The sequence below is a fragment of the Malaya genurostris genome, chromosome 3 (assembly GCF_030247185.1).
Source record: "Malaya genurostris strain Urasoe2022 chromosome 3, Malgen_1.1, whole genome shotgun sequence".
NCBI classification, from domain to species: domain Eukaryota; kingdom Metazoa; phylum Arthropoda; class Insecta; order Diptera; family Culicidae; genus Malaya; species Malaya genurostris.
In genome coordinates, this window is record NC_080572.1 from 90,450,252 (window position 1) to 90,476,046 (window position 25,795).

Below are 25,795 nucleotides of genomic sequence, written 5' to 3' on the forward strand. Positions count from 1 at the left end.
CTTCATGAGTATAATATCAGACTTGTGAAACAATGAATCAATCGAAAACCCATGCGTCTCCATCAAATTATCATCAGAAGGAGACGCATGGTATTTAGTTCTATAATCATACACCACATGCCTTTAGAGCTAAATACCATGCGTTTCCATCCACAACTTTAGTTCAGGGCTTGAGTATTGAAGTAATAATTGATTAATTTAATTTCTTATGTCAATTATTAGCAATAATGTAGGGAAACAGCTCCGGATGAATATACAAATATTTTGTTTTTAATACACGGTGTATAGATTTTATTTAAGCACTGATAAGTTATTTTTTAATTTTTATACATTTATTGTATTCAAATCAAAGTAAATACACTGTAGGCAATTTTAGCCACTCATTTTTACTATTCCTAGTAAAAGCTCTAAAGAACATTAAAATATGGTGAAAATCTAATCGTCCTTCTCTGAGAAAATGAAGCGAGTTCCGTTTTTGAGTTTTTGACCACTGAATCTAAGTTTGTGAAAGTCGGTTTGGCCGTTTCTGAGAAATTGGAGTGACTTCCGTTTTGGTGTACACGATCGCCTTTTTCGGTACTTTTGGAACCGAGGACGAAATTCCGGTACACTCAAAATCAATGTATCTGGTCATCAACTATCCAAACCTGTTCAATCGAAGAATTATATGGCTTGTTGAAAGTATTTTGATCAAGTTTTCAGTGTCATGTATAAAAACACGTTCATGAAAATGATTTTTTTATATTTAGCTGTCTGTATTTCCGGATCCGGAAGTCGTATCCGGATAAAATTTGATAGGACTCTAGAGGACCTTTCATTCTAACCTCGAGTGTACTTTTTTTTGTTTGTTCTGCACATCGGATCGGGATGCAGTTCAATAGCAGGCTATGATACTATCGGGCTTTTCATTTGAATCTGAGTTGAGGAAAAATGGTTATGCAGCCTTTGAAAAAATCGAGTGCACTTGTTTTTCATGTTGTCTAACAGTTACTCTCGAACCGGGGGAATTAGAATTCAGTTAAAATTCAATAGCAGGTTATGGGTTAGGTTATGAGAGATTTTTCATTTGAGTCTAAGCCATCTCAGAGAAAATCGAGTGCACATTTTTGTTAGATACACGCATACACGCACAGGCGCACATACATATTGTGTGATCTCGAAGACCTGTTTGTCACTCCTTCTATTCTTGCAGTAGAGCAATTTCAGATATGGATGAAAAGTCATCTGATTTCACATACTTAAATTGAGATTAAACTTTGCATACGTTTTTAGTACAGCGAAGCATTTGTTTTACACGGATGGAGAGGCTCAAGACTGATTTTTGAAAAGGGGGTGTGCATGTACTTCCATCAAATCATTGTAACTTAAAACTATTAATCGTAATAAAAAGTATAGAAAAAATGTACACTGAAACAAAAAAACATCAAAGAATTTTTAAGGATTTAAAAATTTATTTAGAAAAAAGTCGCTTCTTTTTTTGGAAAAAAGGACTGTTCTATAAGCATTCAGTAAAATCTCGCAAAAGGTTACATTTAGAGAAGGTTTTGATATTTTCCCTCGTGCTAAACAACAATATCCTAGTGTTGGAATAACTTTTTAACATCATGAATTTAAAGATTAGCAAAGGTTTATAAATCATTTATCTATAACTTCTTTCTTTCAACAGAGGAACTAATAAAATTATCACGAATTGTTTCTTTCAATATCGGGATTGAAATAAAAATATTGCCAAAAAACAACTAAATATGCGATTTAAAATTAGTTTTCATGGAACTTTCTTTTCAGTGTAAATATTTTTAGAATGCTCACGTGACATTTAAAATCTTTTTGTACAATACTTGTTCAAAACTGGTGTCCAAAAGGAAGTTTTTAGAAATTTAGTGGGCATTCTGAAAAAAAATATATATTGAAAAAAAGGGTTCTATAATTATTTGAGAATTGGTAAATGGTTAGTTTGAGAATTACAACGGTTTGAAGAACAACGGTAAAATTCTATAAAAAACAGAATTCTTCAAATTACAGGTCCAAATATCTCGAGAACAGTTACGTCTAGGAGAAAGCTCTCTATGAACAAATTATTTATTTACCATTTTCTCAGGAACTTTTGCAAGTACCCTTAAATATAGAGGAAAAACAGATGCGGTGTTCCAAGTTTTGATTCGTTCAGTTTATTTTCTAATTGTTGAAAAAGCATTAAACTTTTTTGTTCAGTGTATGATTTGCTTACAAAATTTGATTTCTTAGCTTAAGGGTTGAGGACAGTACCGTAAAGTGGTAGGTTTTTTGCTATTTTCCTGTTTCAAATTATATTTTCTTGGAAACGGGACAGAATATAGAAAACCCCACCTGACAATGTCTTCGAAATTTGGTTGAGAATATTCTGTGAAATTTTCAGAATGATTCATTGAGTTTAGCGGTCGAGTTGTATTTTTTTCTGACTGAAGAACTGCTGAAAATTGGAAATGCATACTTCTACTTGTTCATCGAATATCTCGGCTTTGAAGGCTTGTATCATAAATCTATCATGACAAGGTCTAGATAATTTAGTTTAGATGCGATTAGTACATAAAAATATATATGTTATCGCGATAAAAATAAAGTTTTGTATTTTTCTGTGAAACAAAGTCAGTTTCAATGCATCCGCCATTTTTTTCGCTTTGGTTTCCTAATAGCATTCTGAAAAAAGAGAGAGAAATAAAATTGGCTCGCCAAACACACAGACGTTTCATTGTATATAAACACATATTTTGTTTCGCCATATTTTTTCATTTTTCATTGGAATCTATGTAATGTTCAACCCATACGATAGATTTATGTGATGAAATTTCTCATCAAAATAATAACATGTATGCTGGCAACCCGGTACAGTTTGCTCATATACGACAGAATACAAGAGAAATACGATGCGCAAAGGGAATTGAGCGAGCCACGTGGTCGATTTAAAACTCAACACGCGACCCTCTGTCCTCGTCGTTTCAGTGTTACAACGATTTGAAAAAAAAAACATTTTTATTTCATGCCTCTTTTTATAGAAAGGTAATAGAATTGCTAGAGAAACTGACTTCCGATCGGAGCTCTGAAGATCCCTTGTCTTATATACCATTCGACTCAGCTCAACTAGACTGGAGAACTTCTATGTGCGTGTGTGTGTGTGCTACTATTGGGTTATGTGAATCAAGTTCGAAAATCAAGTTATACTCGCTTCCAGTTCCGGAGATATGAAAGTATAAGTGACGTAAACGATAAAACGCGTTTTATTTTCGATCAGCATTTGTCGTTTAAGAAAAAATAGGCAATGACAAAGTTCAATTGTATTATTGCTGATACTTTTGGTTCCGAGGATGTTGTCGAAACGTAAGCGTTGAGTCACGCTTTTCTGAACTAACCGAAAAAGTCTGAATGAAATTGTGTTGAAAATCCGCCCAAATTCGTGTCAGAAATTATTCTATCAAAAATAATATGTTTCAATGAGACTGTTTGAATGACAAGAGAAAGTCATTATCACACCACCAGGTGGATTAAAAGAAGTTTTTCTTTTGTCTAAAAATCAGTCCTGAGCCGAATCGTTCTCTCACTCCGTGCAAAATCAATGGTTTGCCATATTGAAGACGTGCACCGTGCTACATCAAAATCGGAGCAAATTTCCACTGATTTTGGCACTTTATCAGCTATTGATTACTACAATCAAGGATGGCTTTTGTCGTATCAAAGAACGCTCACTAGCAACTCTTCACACGATTCAATCAGTGCCATCAAAGAGAGACGGATATCATCGCAGCAACAAAAAACCGGCATGGTTCATTTAACATAGAATAGACACCAGTGCGAGAGCGAACTTCTCTCGATGACCTGTCTGAAATATTGCAACCTAGTATGAGAATCATCACGTCGAATTTCTGCGATAATTGTCAACTTGCGATTCTCTCTTGGTAAATTTCACACAGAATTAATCATTATCACACCGTAGTTTTTTTTAAGGGCCGTGAAATACTCAGAATATGAAGTGGAGCGAAGAAATGTAGAAAAATTCTCACGCGGTTCATGCATCAACCCAAGTAGCACACGTTATTACACTTCAATGACAGTTACTTATATGACACAAATTCATGGAACAAGTGGAGGACTTTGCAACGTGCATTAGAACTGCTATGTAACCTGAAAAGCGTAAGAGGCGTAGCTTGTGCGACTTAATAAGGGTTGCCAAACATCTTCTCAATAACGAATATTTGATTTGATTCAGCGCACACATCACAATGAAACAGAAAATATAAGCTCATGTCAACTTACAATTTGTTGATGTTTGCCTATTCAACGTTTACGACCAAAAATTGGTATCCGATAATCAAAGTTAAAATATGGAATTCAATCCTTTTTAAACTCACTATATCTACTCAAAATCTAAGTGCTATTCGATATTTATGGTCAAGTTGATCATTGTACTTATTGAAATCGTGCGCGCCTTCGATATTTTGTGTTTCGGAACATTCATATTTTTATACCCGTCATATTAAATTTACAACTAAAATGTCGAAATGTGTTCAGATAGAACATTTTTGTGAATAATACTAGTTTTTCATGCACCAAAGTTAGAACAGTGGATCAATCACAATAATTAAAAATTGAATTTTTATTCAAATTTAATGAATATTTCTTTCTCTGGTCATAATGGTAGCCATTTGCATAAGTTTTTGCATGCGTACGCTGCCGTGACAAAGTGTAGAAATATTCTCTCTGGTAGAGAGAATGTACTCCCCAAAACGAAGTAAGTTTGCTTCGCACCTGTACCGGCAAAAAATTTGCGTATAAGCGCAGATTTATCTACAGCCAATATTTTTAAACTGAAGGAATTTTCTACTTTTTCTACTTATTGATTCAAAATTATTGCTTGGGATGTTGTATACAATATTGACAAATATCGAGCAGTTTCTGTCAAATTTTCGGCAATCACCAACACTGACTACAATTGCTAAGTAGCGCCAGTAGTTCCTTCTGCAAAAAAATATAATATTTGATGCAGCAGGTACAATCCCAAATGTCAGATTGAATAAGGTTTGCATTTTCCATTTCCATTTTCGCGTTAGAAAGTTGATTGAAACAAACCGCGATATGGTTTATACAATTCGTATCGCCGCGGGCAGAGAACTTGAAAACGCTAGTGATTCATTAGCATCTATGGCGCGCATATGCATCAGTTTGAAGTGCAACATGAGACGGCGATGGTAGTGATTGACGCGAACGGAAAACTAAGTTCGAAACCGGCCAGATCGTGATCAAGTTTGCGTGAAAAATGTGCTTAGCCGATGCAGAAGCTGTCAAGATAAAGCTTTGGCATGACTAAAAATTGTTATTAATACGTACATGGTTAAAAAATCGAATAACTAATCTATTTACACAGCAACAAATACGCAAAAGAAAAAATGGAAGATCTTCTGTAATATGTTATGTTTGAATGAGTTATGGAAGCGGTTTGCTTCATTAATCATTTGCGAAAAAACGCATGGTCAAAAATGAACAAGTGTATTGATGAACACTCGAACACTGAACACTTTGTTGCTAGAAAAAAATCGTTCCGAAAATTAATCACGTGATAAAGCCAACAGAATCCGCTAAATATTTCATAACACCAGCTTCCGCATTATCTAACGAAACCGATAATGAAACAGTCAGTAGCTCACACCTAGTTCGACGATTGTTTTGCGGTACCCACAGAACACAAGAAAGCAAGCCTTCTTTTTTTCATAATTACAGAGCGCTGTTTCCGCGACTGATCGCACACAATGGGTCATAGCATTTCCAGTGTTTGTTTTCGACGAGCTGTGGGGTGGTAGCTTTAAGACAGGTCGTGGTCAGTTTTTCTTTCTCTTGGACAAAAGTAGAGGATATAGGGTATGACGGGTTCCCAGCTTTGAAAGATGCTACCGATGTTGACAGTGAGCAGCTATTTTTTGTGGCAAACTTTTTTAAAGAAGAGATAGTACTGCTTCGAACCGATCTGGTCTAGAGAAGGTTGTGCCTTGTGTCAAACAGATTCAATGTTCAACCGCCCTGATCCGGGCTTGGCCCTATAATCATCTCACCCGGGTTTGATCGTTGGGTCACCGATTGTTTTATTTCCGCGGAACGGTTGACTGCAGCATGTTTTAATGTGGTGGAGTAGCTTATGTAATCCGTGATGATGGGTTCAATTTCAGCCCTCCTTTTCGTTATCAAGTTTTTTTTTATTAATTTCACGTTATTTGACTGTATTCTGGTTAATCTGCTTAAAAATAAATCTCGAGTATAATTTGAATCTGTTTTATCGTCAGACGGGCGCAACATTGCCGAGGAGTTATGAAGCAGCAGTTCATTCAAATAACTTGAAATTGATTCAATTAATGTTCATTCAAGGCAAATGAGAAGGCAGTTTTCGTTTTAAAGTCAAAATAATTTCTTTCAATACCGTTAGGAGGTTCAAAAATTTGGTCGGTCAAATTCGGCTCGCAATTTTTCTCAACTCTTTCTTTTGACCTGTTCGCAAACGATTCAGTAGGCAAATCTGTTTCATTATGTAAGGCGTGAATAACTCAACAGATAACACTCGAACCGAGCAACTCTAACCAAACCATTGATCATGCTCTGTAACATCTCCTCGGCAATTGTGATTGTTTTTTTCTTGGTTACAACCGGTGTGGGACTTTACTGAAACAATGGTATGATTAGTCATGTTATGCGATTTTTCCAAACGAAAGGGAAACTTTCTTCGCCTACCCGTGAGCGCACTGGGTGGGTGTATATTTCTAGATGTGAGGATTTATTACGTTGCATGAAAAGGCATGAGAAGAATTTGTTACCATAACAGAAAGGAGCCAATCAGGTAGGGATGGTGCAGGCTGTGATGAAGATCGTGCCGAACAAGATTTCATCTAGTTGTAGTCATGATGGGAATATTCGGACGTCTCCATTGCTCATGGGATGTATTGTTATAAGTGCTACTATTTTTTATATTTGAGTTGTTGAGTGATAATTATTCGTACAGATGTGCAGATAAACTAAACTTCCTAGGTCTCATAAGGGCTTCAAACTTGATGATGTGCTTTCTTTAAGTTTTTTTTCAAATAATTACCATCGCTGGCCAACTAGTGTGTTATCAGACGCAGTCAGCTTGGAGTAAAATCAGTCTTCAGTTTAGCAACGCCATCGCACGACATTATGTTCAACTTTTCATATGAAATTTGTCACTCTGTTGAGAAACTGCATTGCTGCTGCACCTGTTTGTCAATTTTTTCACATAGAGACTGTCCTAGAAAAATACGAATACAGTCGAAAATCGCAACCAATTTGCAATCACTGAGAATCTGTCAATTTTTATGGCTTCGTCCGGTTGATTACAATTTTCACTCATCACTTGTGTTGCCGTTTATTTGTTTCCATCAAAACGTTTTAAAATGCATGAATTTTCAAATGGTACATGAAGAACGCGGACTGTAACTGAGAGAGATATAAAAATTGGGAGGAGTAAGTGAGAAAGCCATGCGAATAGCGCTTAGGAAGTTTGGTAAAGACAGCACCATGGATAAACCTAAGCAGGGATGCCAGGTCATTTTTCCAGAAATCTGTGATCAAGCCAAAGGTCTCACTACCAAACCGCTCTGTACTTTTTGGTGCCAAACTGTAATCGATTTCAAAAATCTGTGAAAATCTGTAATTAATTTCAGAATCTGTGAAAATCTGTGATCTTTTTCAGAAATTTGTGAAAACTTGTGCCATTTTTTAAATCTGTGCAGAAAGTTGAAAATCTGTGAACCTGGCATCCCTGAACCTAAGACAAGACCTGACAACTGGCTTCTTATTCTTCCTTCCCTGTCCCCCTGCTCGTCATCTTCGCCCTGTTGAATAAATACCAACTGCCTGTTTATGTATAGCCCGGGTTGGCGGTTCATACGGCATACGGTGCTGGTCTTACAAGCCAGTTGCCACATGTTCGAGCCCCGACCTGGAAGGATACTTAGTGTCGGTAGGGTCGTAGTACTAGCCATGCAATCGTCTGCGAAGTCTGTTGAAACAGAAAGGCCAAATTCCACAAAAGAAACGTGAAAAATGTGTTTTTTTATTTAAAAGATATTTTTATTCAGGCCTATTTGCGTACAAGCTTTACGTGGCCGATTGAGTCGATTTTTAAATAATTTTTTTTGAGTTGGATCTCGTTGTCACCCTTTTTCTAGGGGGAGAGGAGCTTTCATTTCCCTCCTGCGGGGATTGAGGGGCACTTCGTACGTGGTTCGTCTCGTCATCCATTATCGCATCGATGGTATTGTTGTCGATTTCCGTCTTCTTTTCGTTACTAGTTGCTGTAGATGCACCTTGTTGTACATTGGTTACAATTGCTGGTTGGTTGGAGGGTAAGTTGTTAACTGCAGCTGGTGTACTTTGTTCTATATGGGATGATGATGGATTCGTTGAAGGGGATGCTTCATTGTTGTTGGTAGCTGTCGCAGGCGTACTGGGGTTGCTTGGGGTTGGTGTGAAGGAAGTATCGTTGTCATTGGGTGTAGCTGTCTCCTTGTCCAGTTTATAACATGGCTTACCGTAGTGAACAGCTTTTTGGCAATATTGACATGTAGCCATCTGATTGTCATAGATAACAAGTTATTTGGACGGAATTCTTGTATCTTGACCGAAAATCACATAAGAAGGTATATCCTTCTTCTAGTGTATGCATAATAAACGTGCGCCATTTAGAAATCCACTTTTCTTTTTCGATAGAGAGAATCTCTCCGTATTGGGACATAGTTTTGCGAATATATGAATCGGTGACGCTTGAGGGAAGATCATGCTCACGCACTTCTATAGCACTATCTTCCATATATACTGGAATGTTGTACTTAATGTTCTCGTGCTCCACATAGTGCACATTGCTATTGTCTTTTGCGAATTGAATTGCATCCAACTCTTTTTAAAACTGGATGTAAATAACATTATTTGTCTTATTGCATTGAAGTAAATGCACACGTTTAATGTCAAGATGCATTTGCTCCTTAAGCAAACCTTCAAGTTCTCGTATCGAAGGTCGAATTTTGCACAACTTAATGAAAAAATGTTTAAATTGCGACCACAGTGTACAACACAACACTTCATTCTCCTCGTAAAAGTATACACACTTTCGAATTAACACTAACATAGATTTGCATCACAAGGGAGTAAATTTTCATAGAGTGCTTTGAAAGTTTTTCGTGCACGAAAAGATTGTACCACAATATCTAAAAGCCAGGACAGCCGGCCAACACGATACCGAGAATTTAAAATAAAAAAATGTTTCGAGGATTGGATCAAGCGCTGGTATAAGTGTGTTGCAGTCGATGAGAAGTACTTTGAAGGGGAGCGGGTCATTTCGCCGACCCATTGTCGGAAGCCTCTTGCATATAAACCTGTAACCGCCTCGTTTGCCCGGTCTACTCAAAACTGGGTTTCTTTGCTTCAGTTAGGTCCGAACGAGCGGTAGCGAGGTCGGATAGCATACGAACAAAACGATGTGGCGAAGCCGCATTAGATATTTTTCCATCTGCACTCAGTTATCGGAAAATTCCACAAACAATTGCCTGATAGGTACACTAATAAAGTCAACAAGTTATTTTGGGAATTCCGTTCTGAGGATCATGTATAAACATAAATTATTCAAGTCTCTGTATCATAATCATTTTTTATTTGCTATTTTTATCTATTTCAATTAGGTTATTAAGAATAATGACAAACTCGACCAAATGAGCCTTTCGGCGAAATGGCTTTCGGGGAAATGACTTTCGGCGAAATGACCCTTTTGGCGAAATGGCTTTCGGCGAAATGACCCTGATCTCTTTGAATAATTTGAAGACAATATCGATTTTGATGAATAATCTTGTATTTTTACCTTTCTCATATAGAAAGGCTACGCAATCACTGTGAAAATCGACTGTTTAACTGAGGCCCGGTGGGCCAAATGTTATAAACCATTCGGCTCAGCTCGACGAACTGAGCGAATGTCTCTGTGTGCGTGTGTGTATGTAACAAAAATATGCACTCACTTTTTTCAGAGATGGCTACAGCGATTTGCACAAACAAAGATTCAAATGAAAGGTCTTATAGTCCCATAGCCTGCTATTGAATTTCATTCCGATCCGACTTCCGGTTTCGGAGATATAGGATAATATGCACCAAAAAAATGAAAAAAAAATATGCACTCACTTTTTGAAGAGATGGCTGAACGTATTTTCACAAACTAGAATTAAAATAAAAGGTATTATGGTCCCATAGCTTGCTATTGAATTTAATTTGAATGTGACCTCCGGTTCCGGAGTTATATGGTATTATGTGAAAATTTGAGAAAAAGTTCTCAATCATCTCAATCATCTCTGGAACAACTCAACCGATTCTCACAAACTAAGATTCAAATGAAAGGTCTCATAATATCCTAAAAATTTGTAAGACATTTTATCTAGATCCGACTTCCGGTTCCGGAATTAAAGCGTGATAAGTGGAGAATTACCAATTTTATTAGTATTTTTCCACGAACAAAAACAGGTACAAACCCCATAAAAACAGGTACAAATCCCATAAAACTGTCTGATAAATTCTTCTAGTTTGCAGAGCTTGTTAGTTTGCGGGCATGAAAACTTAATTCGGCACTACTGGTCCCCCCTTTACCTGTTCCGAAAGCACCGAAAGTGGAGAAGAAAAACTCCTAAAACTAAATTCACTTCGATTTCTCTGCGATGTTTGAACCGATTTTCACAAATCTTGATTTGAATTAAACTTCATACTGTCTTTAAAGCTACTGTGAAATTTCATCCGGATCCGACTTCCGGTTCCACAGTTACAGGGTGATGAGTGTCAAAGTTTTCAAATCGCCATATAGAGTGACAATATGTACAACACCGAAAGAAGAAGAAAACATAAAACGAACATGGAGTGCTTTGTTCTATTTCGTACACGTTGTGTAGTGATTTCAATAATAATAATAATAATAATAATAATAATAATAATAATAATAATAATAATAATAATAATAATAATAATAATAATAATAATAATAATAATAATAATAATAATAATAATAATAATAATAATAATAATAATAATAATAATAATAATAATAATAATAATAATAATAATAATAATAATCCTACAACATGTTTTATGCTCCTAATTCATGCTGTTTAGCTTGACTTACATATGCAGAAGCAGAGATGTCCATCTCCTCTGTGTGACGAAGAGCAAGCAAAATTTCTCCTCTCGCACTGACAACTTCAACGAGAGCTCTTCTCTTCCACATATACACACCACTGTTGTATAAAGTGTGCACGCATCATGAGTGCGTTTGTTTATTTCCTTTTACCTTCTCCAGTGAATCGCACCAAAGTGCTAGAGCATTAGCTAATAAATTCTCTGAGGATGGATGCAGATACTTTCACAGAGGTGTACACGCCGGTGAGCACTCTACTGTATGGTTTGCGTAGAAGAAGCGTGGACACGCAAAATCAGCAAAATAAAACAATTTATCGTAAAATTTTCGGTTTTCATTGCAAATTTTTCATAGCAAGACCAGATCTACTCTCTATTAATTGAAGTTCACAGAAGTGTTCGCTCATCATCACGCGCAAGTGGTCACTTGGGTGTATTTAGACGAGAGCGCGTGAGAGCGATTCATGCGAAGAGAATGTGTTTCACTCGCGCCACCTGCTTTAACCACAAGCACACACTCAAATGCTGTCTATTCGACACTGAGAAGAAATGCGCTTTTCTCTTTGTGCGATGCTTCGATTTTTGCATCCTCAGTGTGGACAAGAATCTAACGCCAGCGTGTATCACTCTGGTGAAATGCCATCTCTGTGCAGAAGTAACAGAAACGAAGGTTCGTTTCGTTTGTTAGATTTCGTTTAATTGGTTTAATCGAAATAGAGCATGAGATAGTAAGTATAGGTTTAAGTACGTTCAAAACTGTTCCAATTTGTAGGTCGTATTTGTTGGTAGCAAACGAACCAACTTCGGCTATTCCGTTTATCTGAATCCGGTTTGGAAGAATTGGAAATAGTGATTAAAAACTGCAAAAAGAATGTAACTCACTATTCTTGGAGATGGCCAAATCGATTTTCACAAACTTATAGGTTCAAACGAAAAGTCTTACAGTTTCATACGGAATTCCTTAATTTGTTGTGGATACTACTTTCGGTTCCGGAACTACAGGTTTAACAGGATTTATAGAGTTTGTGAGATTAAGTCCGAACAAATTTTCCTATTTCTATTCAATAAACAGTTGTTTTTGCGAATTTCGCGGTTATATTTATGATGTAATGAGTAATATGAGAAAGGCATCATTACACCACTAGGTGGATTAAAATAGGTTTTTATTTTCTGAATAAATTCCTGGAGCTTTTTGATCAAGGTAGTATGCCAGTTGCCAAGAATGATTAGTATATTTATGTACTGATAAAAATTAAACTGTATTGAATGATTAAACAGTTAAGCTGGCTTCCTCATTGATGACACATTGCATTTAGTATGTCAAAATTATTTTTAAATAGTGTGTTTTTGAAGCAAATCGATTACATATCCACATCACTGAATTTACTTCATGTTAAACACACAATCGATAGGAATTAAACAACATGATTAGAACATCACATGTTTAGATGAAGGTAACTCATAGGAAAGACAAACTAGCTGGGAAAAGCATATATTTTACTTTAAGCTTATATTTATGTTTTCAATAAAAAGTTTATTGGCGTTTTTTAAATTTTTATCAATATTTGATTGATTCAATAATGCTTATCGAAATGAAACACGAAGCTTACATTAAACAGCTATCTAAACAAATCAACATAATTGTTATTGCGTGATGCGCAAATTTGCATGCAATATTGTAGTCCGCTTCCTGTTTTTCATTATTTCTAGAAATAAACGGAGATGAAAAATCTTCGCCGCAATAGCGGCATGAAGGCATACCATGGGGTACTCTGTTACTGCAATCTAACTCATGAAACTTGATGATTATCCGAGAGAAAGAGAGAGATTACCATCCAATAAAAGAGTTTTTTTTCTGTGATACTGACTACCCTCGGTGCCTCCGTCAACACTAGCGAACTGATGGATGATAGTTAGCCGTGAAAAATCCCACGACCAGTAACATGAAGGCAGCACTAGTTCGGATCTGTTTGCTTTTTGGGAGGAAAACATCACTGGCTGCATAATGGTTGCGCAAGGCCCTATGAGTGTCGGTACAGGGAACGTCTTTCTCCGGTACCGCAGCCAAACTGGATGCCTTTGAACTGGGCGGAAAGTATAACAATGCTATTACAATTGTTTATCGCACAGCGCAGACAGTCTTGGTATCGTGTAATCATCATCTAGGTTTTCCTTCCCAACTGTGAATCAAGGATGGCTGCCACCGTAGCTCAGCCAAAATGGTAGCTACAGCGGCATCATCATAATCAACAGAAATGTCAGACAGGATGGGTAGGGGTACGGGTGGTCTCATCAGCATGGGTAAAAATTTAAAACAACGGGTTCATGAGGAAATAATGAGTGGGTATAGAAAATAAATTAATTCGGGTAGGCACTTGCTGCGATCGTTCGAAATTCGAGGGCGTAAGCTCGCCAAAGTTCCGAATGAGATCGAGTTAGCGAATGGAAAATTCACACACTTTCTCGTCCGTGATGAGATAATTTTAATTGTTTTCTCTGTGGGACTGATCGCGTCTGTTTGGATTGAAAACGCTTTTAGGGAGGGTGGATCAAATGCCGTCATAGTGGCAACAATAAGAAAAACTCATTTCTGAGAAGTAAATTTGGATGACAGCATTTATTTCTTGTAATTAGTCTGGAAAGGGGACACTTACTCAATAGGCTTTTGCATAAGAAGAGACTCATCTGATCAGATCGACATTCACTGCTTACTAATTTATTTACATTCTAAGTACAATCGATAGTTTTGCATCGACAACACGAATTTGACATACATAATTGAATGATGACTGTTTTCATTTTTCTTCAAGCCAATGATGTGTTCAAGCCGCTGACGTGCAATTACATACAACGCTTACCATTCGAAAGTTATCTTAATTTACACATTGAATTTTCATTTAAGGAATAACAGCGCAGATGATTATACATCACCTGGATCTATCTCATACGTACCTGCTCTAATAGTGCATAATTTGATATGCCGAAAGCTGAATTATTCTTTTCACCCAAGGACATGCAACATGGACACGCCCCACAGAAGCCATTCGCTTCATCTGCCTCAGACTTCTGCTTGAATATGTCGAATAACAACCGCTGTGCTCTTGACTTCCAAATTTATCAACATTTTTCTGTTATTCTTCATTTCGCGACATGTGATAGCAAACTTATCGACCTCCGAGACGTTATTCGGTTGCACCAGACAAAATCGATCCAGCGGCTGATTGGATCCGTTGTGGGTTTTTGGCTTGAGGAACAAGTGATCCGAATATTCGAACAGCAATTAAATGGCAAGAACAGTTGACACTTGGCTTCAAGTAACATTCGAGTCCATATGATCGGTCGAACTTTCTCCACATATTACCGTCATTATTGAATGAGTAGCATATGACATTTATTTGGGTCAATTGATCAGTTTCATTTGCATATAATTAAAACGAGGGATGTTTATCAATCTTAATCCCGCAGAAGATAATTGATTACCTTATTATTTAGTATCAATGTCAAATTAATGTTGGGACTAAACAACTCCAAAGTGACCATAAGCCTACTATAACTATGTAATAAATATTGAAAATTACTCCGGCTGAACACGAAAACTAAACATTAGAAGTTCTCTCCAATCAGTTTTATGCAACTGTAAAACATCACGAGCTGCGAATTGTAATGCAGATTATGTCTGCTTATGATAATAAGACATTCAGCCAAAATCGCATGCGAGAAAATTACTTACGAGTACTTTCCATGTGCAGTGTTATTTAATATTTTCAGTAAAATTGAATTATTCATGAAGATATTTAATCCGTTGCGTTGGGTGAAAATGAAAGCTGGCAACGGAATCCACATTTTGTTCTATAGGGGAGTGAGTCTATCGTTAATAGGTGTGCGTTATAAAATATGTGGCAGGCACATATGAAAGTTGATAGTGTTTTAGATTTTGTTGGCGATCATAAATATAAAGAATATATTCAGGCTATTAAGATTAAGTGATTAGTGCGAATCGTAATGTGCTGAGATCACATAACCATTTTTCTACTTTTAAGGAGTTTTTTTTCAATACGGATTACTCTATTACCTGAAAGTTGTTTTGACAGTGTAAGGTGACGTCTGTACTCAGTAAAGACTGTCCCAGAAAGGGTGGACGCAACCAAAAACCGCTGCCATTTCGCAATGGCTCAGAATCTGTCAATTTTTATGGCTGCGTCCTGTTGTTTACACTCTTCTGTAACAACTTGTGCAGTTGTTTATTCGTTTTCATTAGTTTGTTTCGAAATACGTGGACTTTCAGCAAAACAACGTCGAAAAATTGTGTACAAATGGTGCACAGAACGCGGACTGTCACTGAGAAAGATAGCAAAAATGGAAGGAGTAAGTGAAAAAGTCGTGCGAAATGCAATCAGGAAGTTCGGCGAGGATAACACCTTTGAGGATAAACCGAAAACGGGTCGAAAAAAAGGTCCTGCTAACCCTCAGTTGGATAAACGTATACTGAAGGCGTTCGAGCAAAAGAAGGAGGTTTCAGTTCGGGATGTGGCAAAAAAGTGGGCACTTCGAAGTCAAATGTTCTTCGTGCTAAAGAACGTTTGAATCTTCGAACCTATAAGAAGCAGAAACAATCAAAACGTAGTCCGAAACAAGAAGCATCGATTAGGCCGAGGGTTCGAAAGCTGTGCAATACGATTCTTGCTGGAAATTTGAACTGCATAATTATGGACCACAAAATCTACGTGAAACTCGATTACAAATCATTGCCGGGACCACAATATTATACGGTGCGAGAAATTCAAGTGTTAAACCGGTTCGAGACATCGATTGAAGTCGACAAATTTGGTAAGAAAGCTATGGTCTGGCAAGCAGTTTGTAGCTGCGGTAAGATTTCGAAACCCCCTCATCACCAGTGCTTCAATGAACAGCGAAATATACATCAAGGAATGTTTACGAAAAGGACTTCTACCCATGATTCGAATGTACAAGGATCCTGTTGTCTTCTGGCCAGATCTTGCTTCTTGCCACTACTCGAAATCAACGGTAGAATGGTATACTACCATAAATGTCACTTTCGTCCCAAAAGACTCGAATCCACCAAATTGCCCACAACTTAGACCAATTGAGGAATTTTGGGCATTAACGAAGGCAGATCTAAGGAAACATGTCTCGGTAGCTGAAACCATTCAACAGTTCGAAAAAGATTGGAAAAAAGTGTCAAAACTTGTCGCCAAGAAGTCTGAATGGAATTTAATGAGAAACGTTCGCAAGAAGGTGCGCCAGCTAGTCTACAATGGCTAAGTAGCAAATGTTGAGAATAATATTCTGTTGTTGTAGTCTAATATTATCAGTATATCGAATAAAATTTGATTAACTAACACTTGTGAATTATTTACAGCGAAATCAAAGTGCGTCCATACTTTCTGGGACAGTCTTTATTGTTTGGCAAATAATCATGAACAGGTTAACTCCAGAACAATGTTTTTAAATCTTCGAAATTTATTTTCATAATCAGTGTCCTGTTTAAACTGTTTATAACGTAACATTTTCTTCAGCGATGAGGCGTTTTTTGGCAGAATGTACACGTCAACAAGTTAAATCGTCATATTTGGAGCAACGATATCCCACACACCGTTCAAGAATTACCGATGCATCACAATGAATGTACTGTTTGATGCGGTCTATGGGCTAGTGGAATCATGAGTCGTTTTTTTTGTTTCGATTATAGAGGTTTTAACCTTAAGGTCATTCGCCTCTGCGGGCCAGAAAAACTTTCTGATCCTATGTGCGGGGTTGAGAATCGAACCCAGGAGGGCTGCGTGAAAGGCATCGACTTACCCATCACACTATACCCGTCCCCAATGAGTCGTTATTTTTTTTTAAACGAGAAACGACGACACGTTACCGTCAATGGAAATCGATACAGAACCATGATCAATGATTTTTTTGTTGCCAAATCTTCAAGATACGCATGTGGACGAAATGTGCTTTCAACAGGATGGTGCCACTTGTCTTACTGCGGCCGAAACAATCAATTTATTGAAAGAACATTTCAACGACAACATTATTTCGATAAATGGACCGTTGAATCGGCCTCCGCGTTCGTGTGATTTGTCGCCACTCGATTATTTTCTGTGGGGATACGTGATGTCATTGGTTCATGTGGATAAACCAGCAACGATTGATACTTTGGAAATCAATATTCAACGTTTCATTGCAGAAATACGCCCTCTAATGATTGAAAAAATGGTCGATAATTGGACCTCTAGAATGACCAGAATGAATTATATTTAAATGTTTAATGCCTAATAATTATCTACCAAATAAAAAAAATTGACCATTGGCATGTGTTTCATTTAAATTTCAAATCAGTTAGCTCTTAAAAAATACCCTTTAATATCTACTATCATTTTATGAACTCGAAATGTGCTGCTGAAATCCATCGAAATGTTGTTAAAGATTACGAGGAACATGCTCTATCGCGCGGTTGCGACTTGTAAACATTAGTTTTAATGATTTGAAATCGAGGATTACAGCACAAAAAAAAACTACAAAGATCAGCCCCGTGGGGTTGTTCGAGCCATTGATGTGGGACAAGGCAACCAAAATTGCTAATGATCGATATTTTCAATCAAATAGTTCAATCAACCGTCAGACTTTTGAATCCGCTACTGCACGAGAGTCTGCTTAGATTGATCTTTATTAGGAACCAACACCAAACACGCGAACCCAAAATATAGATTCTATTTGTCTTGATTTGTATTTTTATATCTTTGTGCATACTTTCGATACGGATTTCGATACAAGTTTTCTGAATCAGATTGTGACGAGAGATGGAAAATAGAATCTCAAGCCCAGAAAATCATAGGTCAATTCGGACTAACCATCCACATAAATTGTAAAACCTAATCACTTCGGAAAGAAAACCATGTTCTGCATCTTATAGGATCAAAATGATGTCTTGTAGTACGAGCTTCCCAAGCCAGGTGAAACAGTATGGCTCGAAAAACGATCAGAATGCTTCTCAATACATTTTACAGCACGACAACCCCCTTACACAGTGAAAGTGATCAAGACCATCATTTCTGAATTCAGATGACAACTTTTGCCTCACTGACTTGGTCTATTAGGACTGCCATTTGATTTCATCGATGTCTCACTCACTTGGCTTGACAACAACATCACTTTTAAAAAAATAACAGTTCTTTCTAAGTGGTTTCGAAGGCGACTACTTTGAATAAATTTTCTTGAGCCAATTACTTACAATCAACACGTATTTCCATTTAAAAAATCTCGCATTATTACCTGGCACACCTGGTAACTTGGTATCTGGCACACTGTTTGTTGAGTCACTCGTTATGACTGCACGAACTCCACTTGCACTCGGCACGACGGTTTCCCCTAAACAGCAGCTCATCATAGTGAAGTATAATACTTCGTTCGCTTATTGCGTTTAAAACAAACAACTTGCCTCACGAAGCTTCGGAGAGGTAATTGCACTACTTTGATTTATGACAGGACAAATCGTATCTTTATAGCTGATAAACGTTATTTGTTTTTGTTCCCAAAATGAATTCCACACTTTCCACTCAATTAATTTTTTGATGCAACGCGGTTGATTCTTGGATGAAAAGTAAATGGATTTAAGAAAAAAAATTGAATTAGAGCTTGAGCTTAACAATTATACTGCTAAATTCCGGGGTAATCTGCGCGCAATCCTGCGTTACATTTTTTCTTCATCGGTTTGTGTTACAGTGTTCATATCGTAAGTAGCTGGATGGCAAAAATTTCGTTGTTCAAACAGCTTCGATTTCGATTCTTTAAAAGTCACATTTGTTTTGAACCAATAAAACATTTTGAATTAAAAAATATGTATAGTTTTCTACCTTCAATTGAAAATGTCGAAGAGACTAACTAAAAAAAATATTGCAAAAGGTATTTCAATGCCATCAACTAAGACAGTTAGTACTTTCAACTCATGTACATCTGAGAATCAACGTTATTGCAACTCAGGTTACTTCTTAGAGTGTGTCATTGCAGGTTGCTGTGTGCCCTTACTTAATTGGTGTGAATGTTATTGCTAAGCTGCTGGCAAGGCAAAGTCTTGGTATTACATTTCTTCCCGTTTTTGGTTTTATGACCACTATTTCCGGGATATATAACGCTAGTATTTTATTTTCAACGAAAAACAGTACATTTTGCGAAAAAAAATCCAGAAATAGCAGTACGTTCTTTTTGTGTCGAATACCAAAGCATACAGACGCTTGTACTTTCTACTGCGCTCAAAACGAATTTAATTTGCGTGATAATCAACACAAAAGTTTTTTCTGACTTTTTCATAGTATCATAAATTAAAGAGCATCAGTCGGAAAGCTGAGTGGATTGAATATTTATGAGGTGAAATCGATCTATTTCGTGATTAAATACTAGATTCTATCAAAATTTTCGCAACCAAAGTTAATTTTCGTCATTTTCAAAATTTCTACCGATTTCGGTTACCTGCACTTCAAGGTGTTAGGTTACTGGCATCTCATTTTTTTCGAGACATCGCGAAAAATTGTCAGTGATGTGCAGAGATGCCAAGTCTGCAAATTATCAAATTTCTTAGTTAACATGTAAACCTTTTTTCGTCTAAAGACTTTTTACAGACTTTTGAAATTTCGATTGTGTGCAGACATCCGTCAGAAATTACAGACTTTTGAAAATCTTTTCTTTTTGCCTTCTAAACTTATTATATTACCTGGCATCTCTGTAGGTATGCAACACATGGACAACTTGACAGCTTCAACACATCTGTCATATAAGTAAAAACTTTGGTTTTCTGGTTTTGTAAGCCATGGCGACTTCGAAAAAAATGTCCAAGTCAAGGAAAACAAACTTTAATGCACTGTTTAATGCCATTAAACGTTGCTTAGTGGATAAGAAACCAATAAATTCGACTGCAGCAACGTAATCAATCCCGCGAAACCGGTGAATACCGGCCAAATCAAAACCAAAGGCGCCACTATCCAAATCATCGGCCAAGAGAGCCAATGCGAAGTTATCAACAGACAATGAAGACTTTTGTCCAAAACGCCTCCGAAAAGAATAAATTCCTTTTTTTCTTTTAATAGTCTTTACTTATATTTTTCCATTTTTAGCGAAATTTCTTGGGGTGCCAGTAACCGAACACCTTTTTTGAAATGGCCAAAATTTATCACTTTAAGAAATTGATAATAAATTTTTTTCCATCGATTGAATCAACTTAGTTTCTTTTTCAGTTTTTAGCTAGGGACTTTAGCTTTCCGTTGATGTATATATGTCCGCATGATGTGCACTTAGTCAGAAGTTATATGCTTAAAAGAAAAAGGTGCCGGTAATCGAACACTCTCCCCTACATCGACTTTGAAAAAATAGTATATTTTGCAGTACAGTACTCATATTATCTTTTTTTATTTGAATAAAAAGCAAGAGTAAATAATTATCAGATGATTTGTTTTCATAATCTCAATAGTTTTATTTATTTCCCTTCTTTTAGGCATTTTTTAATTCAATGAAATTTAAAAAATGCACAATAACCATTTTTAGCACAAAACTTCACATTCTTTGTATTTTGAAAAAAACTGATATTTTCGATAATGATTTGATTTAGTGTATTCTTGCTTTATGGTGAAGACATGTTTTTTTTAAATCTACAAAATTTAGCAAAATTATTGTGACGCGCTCTGAACAGGAATAAATCACAGGAATGAACCACCTCGGATGCATCTCTCGCCTGGCAGCATTTTTATTTGGGGAAAAACGATCTTGAATTTAGACAGTTATCTATACCATATCATGCAATATTTCCGTTGCAATACTTGTTTTTGCAGACATAACTGAGTGGTTGTTAAACCTTATTATTTTTACTTAGTTTGGAATCTGTGTGTGTATATCACTAACTATAGATTTAATTACTAGAAATATAACAATGCGTGGGATATGCGCATTGTTTTATTTATGTGAGCTGATAATATTTAGAATAAGGCTTGTTTTCAGCATGGATCGTTATAAAAATCTCAGTAAATCATCGTCGATTTGTAAAGACTAGTATATGAATAATGTGCTTGACTATTCTCAAAATGTATTCTTCATTTTATCGGTTTCCGCTAGTTTTCGAGCCCTTATAACATTACTGTAACAGCAATAGGAAATGTAGTTGATTAGAACCACTTGGTAACGTTTTTATCTTCAGCCATTTCATTTTTATACTTGGCTAAGGAAAGCTAACAAAAATTCTTCCATTACTTATGCCCAACAATTCAACCAGCTGTTGAAATTATAGGCAAAAAAGAAACAATTCGGCAAGACCCTGGGCATAACGTATGGATGCAACATAACAATAATAAAGTTTCAAATCCATATTATAGATTGCAAAATTTGAGCTAAGCCAAACATAAATTAGAGAAACCCCTTTTTATTAGCACTCTAATACGCATGCTAGGCCATATTTACTATGTGTGGAAATTGTATAGCATAACTTCCGCAATTGTCGAGCGATGGTATCATTTTAATTATAAATCAATTTGTTCATCAATAAATTAACTTTAATGAAAACTCACATCTACATGGATTGAAAAATGGACTCAAATACATCATTTTAAAGGCCTGAAAATACCTTTTCAAAACCGTATTAGATTGTAAAAATCGTTGAAAAAATTGCCAGGATATTCATGTATGAATGCGTGAAATTTTTAAAATGCGTTATTTTTAAATAAATAAAAATGGTATTTGGCGAATGTGGTTAATTTGGTTAAATCTGCTTATAAATAAACAATACTCCAAAAAATGGAGGGGCAAAAAATACATATAATAAGCGAGAGGACTAGTGTTTGATGGACAGAGAAGATGTTTGGATATAAGGTATCGGTCGGGTGACGGCCAGGATGTAGACCATGTTCGATGTACGTTGCTACTATGTCTGTGAGTTTTAGTGTGGCTAAACCAAGATCAGAGTGGCGAAATGGTAGCGCGTATGCACGGAATGCATAAGAACGCAGGTTCGAGTCCTGTCTCTGAGCGTATCTTTTCCAAAAAATTCATCTTTTCTGTTAGTTTTTCTTTCACTTGGCTTCTCCAATATATATTTCCGCTCAGTCATTGCAAAAACTGAACTTAGTCATGGCGGCTTTACGTCAAACTAAAATTAATAAATCGTTTAAAAATACATGTCGATGAAGAATCAACGAATATTTAACCCCCCTGTCTAAAACTATCAGTGCCAGAAGAAGATATACGAATCTAACAAGATTAAGTTTTAATGTAATGTAGAATATAGAGGTTCAAGTTCTCAATATTGAATGCCATATTTTAGTTCAACCTTAGTAAAATAATAAAATTTTAATTCAACCTAAGTAAAATTGGGAATTGTTCTAGAAAATTTATTTCGATAAAACGATATAAATCTTTAAAAGTCTTCGGTCGTTCTGCAGCCCGGCAGCTTCTTCTAGGCCCGACACTGCCAGACGAGCCCCGAGGCCCTATGAAAAAACAGAGAAAGAGACAAATCTATTTGTTGTTTGCATGTATTTATATTCGCTACGTGTTGTCACTGTATTTTTTTTTGCTGACATTTTAATCTAAAATTCTGTATTTATTTTTAATTAGAAAAATACAGTGCATTTCAATGGGACAATACAGTAGAAATTCAAATATATGAGGGTAAAAAAAAGTACACAGCATTTTAGTCGAAAATACAGTACAATACTGTAAAAAACAGTACGGATACGAGCGTTAGATATTTCCGAAACCGGAAACATAGAACCGATGTTGTCATTTTTTCTGTTTTTCGCATCGTTGCTCTGATTTACGGTTTGCAATTTTCAATACACTTCACCCTGTAATCCCAGGATCCGAAAGAAATTCAATGGCAACTTATGGGACTTATCATTTGAGCCTAAGTTTGTGAATGTCGGTTTCGGCTTTTCTGAGAAAATAAAGTAAGTTCTGTTTTAGAGTTTTTGACAACTATTTCCGGAACTTTCCTGAACTGAGAACTGGTAATCACAACAGCCGTAGTCAGCTCGTGTAGCCAGCAAGTAATTCAACAAATTGATATAATTTTGTGCCAAATTTGGAAGAATTTTTTCCTCTTTTGCATTGTCGCTCTAAATGACGGTTTACAAATTTTCAAAACACAATTCACCCTTTAGCTCCGGAGTCAGAATTCAGATTCGGATAAAATTCAAAGACCGCAAGATCTTTTGTTTGTGCCTTTGGTTGAGAAAATTGATGCGATGACTTACTGAGAAAAAAATAGTGACATTATTTGAAACATACACATATATACCACTATTACCATGAATGGTAATACACACATACGCACAGTGACATACGCACACAGTGTTTTACATGTGCAAAAAAATCTATCTCCGCAAAAAATCTTCATTATGTATGTCCAAAAATGTTGAAGGTACTAAGCTAGGAAGTTAAGCCTTATGCGGTTTTTTTTTTCAATTATAGAGGTTTTAACACTTTAAGGTCATTCGCCTCTTCGGACCAGAAAATTTCTCTGACCCTATGTGCGGGGTTGAGAATCGAACCCAGGTGGGCTGCGTGATAGGCATCGACTATCCCATCACGCTATACCCGTCCCAATTATGCGGTTTTTTCGCTAGATATAGTATCGTACGAATATTAGCAAGTGCTGAACAGTAGTTACAAGGTTATTGAACAAATAGCTGTTCGAAAAAAAAAGTGAACGTGATTCGTACGAATTTGGTAGATGAATTTGAACCTCAAAACTGATCATAAGGATAATCATAGAGGGAAGATGTGTTAAGTGCTTCTGTAGAGAGGAGTTTACTCTAAAATTGATTGAATATACCAGAAACGATTTCTCTTGACGAGTACAAATGCTTCTTGCGCCAAACTGATCGGAATCCCGAAACCCGAAAAAATCAATGTACGTTTTCTGCAAGTCTAGATAATCCTACTTGCATTTATTTATACGGAAAAGAGCGAATCCGTTACGCTAATCCTGAGTCTTGATATTGACGACCAAATTCAATCTGCATTGATCTCGGGCAAGTTATGAAAAGTTACAACAAATGAAATTGAGATTTTTCTGAAGGAATTAATGTACCACAATGTTACGAATGTATTAGAGGTACAGTTAAACAAAACTTTTAGCTCGGTGGCATTTGATAACCATGATTACAAGATCCCTGGGTATTTAGTGGACGGCGCCGTAGAAGTGTGTGCATTACATTCGAAAAGACATGTCGTAGTGAGGAGAGATTCTTTACGTTGGAAGAGAAGTGTGGCGGAATGCCTTTCTCTGGAGTAGCGTGTGTTAGTCGTGCAAGGTAATAAAAACCCCAACCAGAAACGAGAAGTAAGAAACCAACTCGAAAACAAGAGCGCGTAAGTTGTATGAAAAATTTCTAAAAATTTTTTTTAAGCATGAGAAACTATAGTTAAAGACGACTCCTAGCCGCTTCCTGGTCTTTAGTTTTATTTCGCACTATAGCGTGTCAAGGTAGACTATAATTTTAAGGCCCAAAAGCTGCCGAAGTTATCTATAAAGTGCATGATTAGAAAGGCTTTCTGTAGTTGTGGTTTGCAAAAGAAGAATGTGGTTTGTAGAAAGAAGAATATTTTGATCCAAACGGGTTGTTAATCATTAATTAATTAATCGGATTAAAGAATAAATAGAAGTAATGTTATACTGCGAATTTTTCTTGGCTAGATTTACTTGTGCGCATAACCAACAACCAAAATTTATTAAGTTATATACACATCTTTATGCTATGACGAGCATTTGGCATGTTTATATAGAGTATTCGCTTATAGGGTATCTGTTGAGAAACATTTCGAACTAATACATCCAAACCTCCGTTAACGTAAACTTTTTTTACGTTACCTCTTTTTACGTAGCTTTTTTTACGAACAAAATCCCAAATAACGTAATCTTTTTTTAGGAACCTACTTCGTAAAAAGAGGTTTTTGCATACAATGAAAATCATTTTCCGCTCATTTAGTTTCCATGAAAATTACTTCAATATGGGTATTTTATGAACGGATTTGATAAGTAGATGTCGGAAAACGATATTTGAGGTGATTATGAATTCCAAGATAGCGACTTCCGGTTCATTGATATTCCTTGAAAACCCTTACTATATGGGTATTTTTGGAACGAGTTGAATGAGTAGACGTCGGAAAACGATGTCTAAGATGGTTCTGAATCCAAGATGGCGACTTCCGGTTCACTGATATTGCTTGAAAACCCTTACAATATGGGTATTTTATGAGCGGGTTTGATAAGTAGATGTCGGAAAACGATGTTTGAGGTGGTTCTGCATTCCAAAATGATGACTTCCGGTTTGTTGATATTCCGTGAAAACCCTCATGGTATTGGTATTTTCGGAACGGGTTTGATGAGTTAATTTGCGGAAAAAGATATTTGAGGTGGTTCTGAAATTCAAGATGACGACTTCCGGTTTATTGTTATTCATTGAAAACCTTTACAATATGGGTACTTTTGGAACTCATCAAACCTGTTCCGAAAATACCCGTATTGTAAGGGTTTTCAGGGAGTATCAATAAACCGGAAATCGCTATTTTGGAATTCAGAACCACCTCAAACATCGTTTTCTGGCAT

General features: G+C 36.4%; 1 protein-coding gene across 1 annotated transcript in view; it reads right to left on the bottom strand.

Annotated features, from left to right (window-relative positions):
• The window catches only part of LOC131434802 (ankyrin repeat and BTB/POZ domain-containing protein 2), a 257,444-nt gene that overhangs the window by 58,756 nt on the left and 172,893 nt on the right, over positions 1-25,795 (bottom strand). The gene's annotated exons all lie outside the window — the stretch shown is intronic.